Source organism: Micropterus salmoides, unplaced genomic scaffold, assembly GCF_014851395.1.
Source record: "Micropterus salmoides isolate LMB-PRFRI ecotype aquatic unplaced genomic scaffold, ASM1485139v1 Ms_hic_scaffold_20, whole genome shotgun sequence".
Classification (NCBI taxonomy): Eukaryota; Metazoa; Chordata; class Actinopteri; order Centrarchiformes; family Centrarchidae; genus Micropterus; species Micropterus salmoides.
In genome coordinates, this window is record NW_024041151.1 from 31,867,362 (window position 1) to 31,875,515 (window position 8,154).

Below are 8,154 nucleotides of genomic sequence, written 5' to 3' on the forward strand. Positions count from 1 at the left end.
CGTGAGGTGTTCGGGCCCGCTCATCGCTGCTTGCAGCTTTGATTATTATTGTTATTATTGTCATTGAAATTACTATTATTATCTGTACCATTATTCATTTTCAGTCTGTACCAATATTACCATTACTGATTTCTGTGTGGATTTTGTGTTGGCTACTCCCCCCTACCCCCACAGCCCTCTCTCCCTCTTTCTTGCTCTCTCTCTCTCTCACCCCAACCGGTCGAGGCAGATGGCCGCCCACCCTGAGCCATGGTTCTGCTCAAGGTTTCTGCCTCTTAAAAGGAAGTTTTTCCTTGCCTCTGTCTCCTAGTCCTAGCTCAAGGTGGGAATTGTTGGGTAAATAATATCAGAGTACAGTCTAGACCTGCTCTATATGAAAAGCGCAATGAGATAACTGTTGTGAATTGGCGCTATATAAATAAAATTGAATTGAATTAAATTGAAAGAACAACTTAGATTAAACTAACATTAAAGATCAGGCCTTAGTACACACTGGCACCACCATTCACACACGTCATACTGGATCTGTAACAATAAAGGTCATAACATTACAGCCATAATTTACTGTATATATCTTACTATAAGAAAAGTATACTATGTATAGGGGCAAATAGCTTTTTACCCAAGTAGTCGATAGTGGTTTTCTCTGTTTCTTTGCCACTGTCTTTCCTTGCTCCTTCAGTGTTCTTCTCCCCACAATGGTGGCACAGTTCACTAAGGTCATCTGTTCATCATTGAACACAATAAGACTTATCAATTATTGCATCAATGTCTTAATTACACAATACACACCATACACAGAAATAAAGCTGACCTTGACTCAACTGTGTCTCCTTCAATCAATCATGACACGACCCTACTCTTTGTTTATCAATTAACATTTCAATGCACAGCCTCAACACTGCATATTAATAGTATTACGTAACACAAAATAGTTCCTTTGTTATCAGTGACTAAGGGTAGTTCTTACATGAACATAATATTAATCATTTAAGAAAAAACAGAATTTAACAAAAGTACACTTATTTAGCAGAGTCATGGCCACATCTCTCCGGTTGTGGTTCACTGCTGAGGTGTATTTTGAGATTTTTAGGGACTCCTCTGCCAGTAATTTCTCTGCATACAATTATGAAATAAGTTTAAATAACTTATTGGTCAGTGCATAGTACATCAGTAACATATAAACCACCACACCAATTGACCCTTTGAATCCACAAGAACAACACTTTTTCCTTCCATTTTGGTTTCTATAAAGGGATCAAAATAATCTGGGTCCAGTTTTCCCCCCTTTCCTGTTCACTGCGGACATTCCTCCTTAACACCAAATCCCCCACCTGAAGGCTGTGCTGTGCCTTTTTGATAGCCTTCCCCTCGTTCTTGCATGCATTTTTTAAAACATTGTCAACAGTGTTCAGGAATTTTTCATGACGTTCAATCGCAATGGCCACCTATTCGTTGGTGTAGTCATCCTCAAAGGAACTACAAGCTATGGAAACAAAAATGTTAGTAATGATATTATCTACATAGCATTACTATCAAATATTTACACAAAATTCGGAGACACAAATGTGTCTTTTTTTCACCTGATGATGTTCTGGTACCTCGGATGGGTATTGACTTCTCTCCCAAACATGAGATAAAATGGCGAGAACTCTGTTGTGAGCTTTTTCTTTGTACACAGCCCAAATATGACTGTCCAAATATTGGTCCCAGGTATTGGGCTTGTCCTCTACCAGTTTTGCAAGAGCTCTAAAAAAAAAGAGTAATTACAATGAAATGGGAACGCTTACACAAAGGTGTTTAATATGTAGAATGCTAGTTTATACATATATTTCTATAAATTGTGACGCCCCTGTGTGGCTTGAATGTGTATGTGTCAGTACTGCAATGGTGATGTTTTTCTGTTTGAGGAGCTGATTGCACTGATCCTCTTGGATCTGGAACACCTGTGCTCAACAGGAGATAAAAGCCCCACCTCCAAGTTCGTGTCTCTCTCTCTCATCCTCCTAGCCAGCAGCTACACCTTTTGGTTTCATTAAATGTTTACTTTATTTAGATACCACAACACTTTACACCATGATCACCCATTCACATTTACACTACTGATGTTGCTGACTGACCCATCCCATAGTTGAAATTTTATTTTCAGTTATTTTATGTTACATAAAACATTGTGAACTTAAGGCACTGTGTCTTTACCACTTTTCGTCATGGCCTTTGAGCCTGGTCATGACAATATATACAGTATAACAGATTGAAGATGCAACACTTTTGTTTTTGCCCCCATTCATCATGAGCTGAACTCAAAGATTTAAGGCCTATTTCTCTCAAATATTGTTCACAAATCTGAGCACTTCTCCTTTGCTGAGATAATTCATCCACCTCACAGGTGTGGCATATAAAGATGCTGATCAGACAGCATGGGTATTGCACAAGTGTGCCTTAGGCTGGCCACAATAAAAGGCCACTCGAAAATGTGCAGCTCCATCACACAGCACGATGCCACAGATGTCGCAAGTTTTGAGGGAGAGTGCAATTGACATGCTGACTGCAGGAATGTCCACCAGAGCTGTTGACCATGAATTGAAAGTATGGCGTTTCAGAGAATTTGGCAGTATATGCAACCGGCCTCACAACTGCAGACCACGTGTAACCACACCAGCCCAGGACCCCCACATCCAGCATCTTCACCTCCAAGATCGTCTGAGACCAGCCACCCAGACAGATGCTGCAACAATCGGTGTGCATAACCAACAAATTTCTGCACAAACAGTCAGGAATCGTCTCAGGGAAGCTCATCTGCATGCTTGTCGTCCTCATCAGGGTTTCGACCTGACTGCAACTTCACACAGCCATTGAAGAGGAGTGGACCAACATTCCACAGGCCACAATCAACAACCTGATCAACTCTATGTGAAGGAGATATGGTCCCACCAGATACTGACTGTTTTCCGGACCCCCCCCCCCCCCCCAGTACAGTGAAACTGCACATTTTCGAGTGGCCTTTTATTGTGACCAGCCTAAGGCACACCTGTGCCTTACCCATGCTGTCTGCTCAGCATCTTGATATGCTGAGCACACCTGTGAGGTAGATGGATTATCTCGGTAAAGGAGAAGAGCTCGCTAACACAAATTTTGACAGATTTGTGAACACTATTTGAGAGAAATAGGCCTTTTGTGTACATAGAGAAAGTCATAGATATGTGAGTTCAGCTCATGATGAATGGGGGCAAAAACAAAAGCTTTTATAATTTTGTTCAGTGTATATACTGTGGTGGATGCATTTTTCACCTCTGTGTGGTGCCATTGAGCTTCTCTACCAATCCATTGGTCTCAGGGTGGTATGGGGCACAGAGACTTCTCTCAAGGCCAAGCACTTTGCAGACCTCACTGTTGATCTACTGAAGTTACATATAAATATACAAACTTATTTATATGTTAATGGAATCACATGGATTTGTGAGATTTACATCAAAATGTTTGCAGAGCAATGAACATTATAAAATACATTAAACCATTTGTGTAGCAGAAATCTAAATACTTCAAACTGATATACAAATTTTAAGATGCTCTGTGGAACCCCTGCAGCTGACTTACATTTGATGGGATATGCCTGTGCCAATCTGGTGCAATAGTCAATTATGACACAGATTTTGCTGGTCAGATTTGACCAACTTTCCAATAGGTCCATTCCAATTAATTCAAATGGAACCTTGCTCTGCCGAAACAGACAATAATAGTAGAAGAAAGTTAAAATATGTCTAATGTTACATTTTTAAATTAACTAAATTTAGTTTAAAAGTCTACTATTATATGATATATATAGTGTGATATAGGGCTCATTTGGAGTTGGTATCTTGATTTGTTATATTAATTTATTATACGGTGTGATCTGATGAAACTGGATTTAATTTATTAAATCACTGACAATGCATGTAGAGTAGAAGGAAAGGGGCCATCCATAAATTGAGTGACTGATTTTTGAGGACTCGCTGCGCTGCATGAAAGGTAACATTACAGAGCCGAAAAGGGGGTTTGATTTGATCTGCCTCTGAGCAGGGAATGTTGGTAGTAACAGAGCAGCTATGGGAACATGTCTGTGTGAAAATCCGCATGCCGGTGTTTCTACATTTATTGTGGTATCTCTATATGAAAGTAAATGATCTGTATAACGCCTTTCTAGTCTTTTTGACCACTCAGAGTGCTTTTACACTACATCTGCATTCACCATTCACACAGTGAGCCTAAGTGCTCAAACAGAAACTAACATTCCCATACAATCATAAACAGACAACACATAAGCACAGACAAAATCAGAAAAGCACAAATAATGACACGTAAAATACATCAGCATGTGAGGAAAAGAATATGTAAAAACAATGACAGAAGCACTACTGCAAATTATAACGACATATTTGATTGTCCAGTAAACCCTGTTTTATTGCTTTTGAAAGGTGTTGAGAAAAGAAATGTTTCTTAATTCTGTAGGTATCGTGTTCCAGGTGCTGCTCAGTGGGAAAAGGCTGACTGTCCAAAGGAACTTTTCCTATATGGTATTTTACGTCACCTCTGGAGGTGGCTCTGGTAGATGAGTTAAGATTTTGTGAATTCACTGTGTGGAGAAGGGGCTAAACCATGGAACATTTTATTACACATTTTATATTTATAAAAAAAACATGCTTCTTTAAAATATTACGATGATATGAATTTCACTTACTATCCATTGCTTTCAAAGCCTGTTTATAAACCGTTTCGACTGACTGTAATGTCTGTGTCCAGCTGGTCATACAGTAGTTCATATGTGAGAGTATCATGGCATTGATGTGTCTAAAATTTACCTAATTTAATTTATGATTTCAATGTCAGTTGTGTGTCTTATATAGTGCCTAAATATTTAAACTCCTGCACAACTGACTGCATCCATACAAGCACACACCTGGTTGTAATCTTAAAACCGCACCGCTGAAAACAAAATATTCACATTATTGCTTATATGTGGCCCATAGCAGACTCCAGTGTTAACTGTCCGCGGCCTGAAAGTGACTCGCATGCGCAGAAGAATAACACGACGTCACACGCGGCACGCTGTTACAGGCTACAGAAGTAAACAAAGAGAAACAGAGGTTAGCTCACGGGAGACTCACGTTTTTTTATTGTCCTCTAACGGGTCACATTTCTCCCGAATAATGACAAGTGTTCACACCTTTCTGTTATTTTCATTACGGTTTCTGACGCTGTACAACGCAACTGCCTTACAACTCACTACCTCCCCTCTCTCTCTCTCTCTCTGTCCGCTCGGGTAAAAAGCATGCTTCTCTTTCTCACACCTGAAATCCACCAGACCGCGAGCTCTCTTCTGAGTTACGTGCATGCTATTCGTGTCCGTGCTGACATAGTGGAGAGAGAGAGAGAAAGAGAGAGTTGTGGGATAGATGCGTTGTACAGAGCCAGAAACCGAAATGAAAAGGACAGAAAGTTGTGAACACATAATTTGGGAGAAACGTGACCGTGAGAGGACGATGAACAACAGGAGTATCACATGAAAATTGGCAGCGTTAGCAAGTAGGAGCTAACCGGAGCTAACTTCTGTACAACAGCGTGCTGTGTGACGTCGTGTTATTCTTCTGCGCATGCGGGTCACTTTCAGGTCGCAGACAGTTCAAACTGAAGTGAGCATTTAGGCCTGCAGTCTGAACGTAGCCAAAATGTATTTTTTAAGCTACTTACTCATTCAGTCGGTCTGTAGTCTGCCAATAATTTTCTCTCTGTTTGATTACAGCAGATATATTTCCTTTTTCTGCATATGCTTTACCTCCTCATAGCTACACTTCCATTATTAGCTGTTGCTCAGTTGGCGTAAAATATCCGGCCTCAACATCAATAAATCTGTGTCTTTAAGAAATCTGTGGTTGCTCATTTATCTGAATTACTTACACCTGGCTTGACATAGTCACTCTTTCTCACCTTGGTTTGGGCATCATGAAATGGATAAAGCCAGAATGCACTGACCAGACTAGGTCAAGCCTCACTTTTTCTGTTATGCTGTATTTCTGAATTCTGCTTGTGGGAAACAGCCCCACAGATATTTTGCTGTTTATATCATCATATAAACATTGATGTTTTAGCAAGGTGGATGGCAGCATTTCCCACCAGCTTTGCGAACTGTCCTGCCCAACTGTGCTGTGACTGGTTAGAACTCATTACTTGCATCCATACTTATCCGTACTCATTTGGCAGACGCTTTTATCCAAAGCGACTTCCATTTGAGGAACAACATACAATCATTAACAGAGCATGAAATACAGCACAAGATCTACAACTGACAATACATATTAATAAAAGCAGCAATAAATGTAAGTAAGCTCTAATGGCACATATCGCATCAATGGGGTAAATACCTAGGGAAAGAAGTTAGAGTTAAAAAATAGTGCAATCAATACAAAGTAATTCTAGGGGATAGAAGAAGAAGAGCACAGGAAGTGCATGTTAGAGGTGTTATAAGAGGAAGTATTCTCGGAAGAGATGAGTTTTCAAGAGCTTCTTGAAGTTAGAGAGGGACGCCTCTGCTCTGATGGCGTGTGGTAGCTCATTCCACCTTCGTGGTGTCACAGATGAGAATAGCCGGGACTGGGATTGCTTTGTTTGAAGAGATGGCAGAGCCAGGTGGCGTTCGTTGGAGGAGCGTAGTGGCCGAGAAGGAACATAAACTTGTATTATGGAGTTTAGGTAGATGGTGCAGACCCAGTAGTCACTCTGTATGCAAGCATTAGTGACTTGAACCTGATTCTGGAGGCCACGGGGAGCCAGTGGAGGTCACTGAGTAATGGAGTGACATGTGTCCTTTTGGGCTGATCAAAAACCAGACGCGCTGCTGTGTTCGAAACCACACAAGCTGGAAGACCTGCTAGGAGGACATTGCAGTAGTCGAAGCGAGAGATAACCATGGCCTGTACCAGAAGCTGGGTGGCATACTGAGTAAGGTAGGGCCTGATTTTTCTGATGTTGTACAGAGCAAATCGGCACGACCGAGAGACAGCAGCAACATGGTCTGAAAAGGACAGCTGGTCATCAATCATGACACCCAAGTTTCTCACCACCCTGGTTGGAGTGATGGTTGAGGAGTCAATTTGTAGTTTGATGTTATGGTGGATAGATTGCTTGGCTGGAATGACCAAGAGTTCAGTCTTAGAGAGGTTTAGTTGAAGGTGGCAAGCTTTCATCCATGCAGATATGTCCGAAAGTCTGTGACCGAGACAGTGGGATCATCTGGCGGGAAGGATAGGTAGAGTTGCAAATCGTCTGCGTAGCAGTGGTAAAAGAAGCAGTGCGAGCGAATGATCGGCCCCAGTGAGGTGGTGTAAATTGAGAAGAGAAGTGGCCCTAGCACTGAGCGTTGGGGTACCCCTGTGGAGAGGCAGTGGGAGGAGGATAATTGTCCTTGCCACAAAACATTAGCTGTATGCGTGATCACTGATAGGGAGAATGCCAGTGTAGTTATGGCGAACAAAGAAAAGACATTTGTTGTAATCTGATCTTTCAATTGAAAAAAAGTACCTTTAAATGACACACTCAGACCTAATGTAGACCTGAACATTCAATTCATTTCGATTTTATTTATAAAGTGCCAAATCACAACACCTGCTCCATGATATTATTTACAGAAGCCCTCCTCGGCTCGCAATCGCCGTGCTAAAAAACACACGTTTCGACTATCAGTCGACTATAGGCAGGACTTGACGTTTCTGATTCGACTATGTAAATCCTTAGTCGTGGACAGCCCTAGTTACTTCTAGGCTGGATTACTGCAATTCCTTATTATCAGGCTGCTCGAAAAAGTCCGTTAAGACTCTTCAGCTGATCCAGAATGCTGCAGCTCATGTTCTGACAGGAACCAGGAAAAGAGATCATATTTCTCCCGTCTTAGGCTGTGTTTGAAACAGGCTAAACTGCTGTCTCAGAAGATGTCTAACAGGACAGTGAGGCATCGAGTGCTGTTCGAAATGGCTCGAACGATCTGTTCCTGTCTACTGAGATGCCTTCAAGCTGCCCCAGTAACGGCCAGTTTTGAAGGCAGCATCGATGGTGACTATTACCCATAAAGTAGCACGGCCGCGGCCGGCAGAGCTTTCAAAAACTGGTCAAGATGCCGGACAA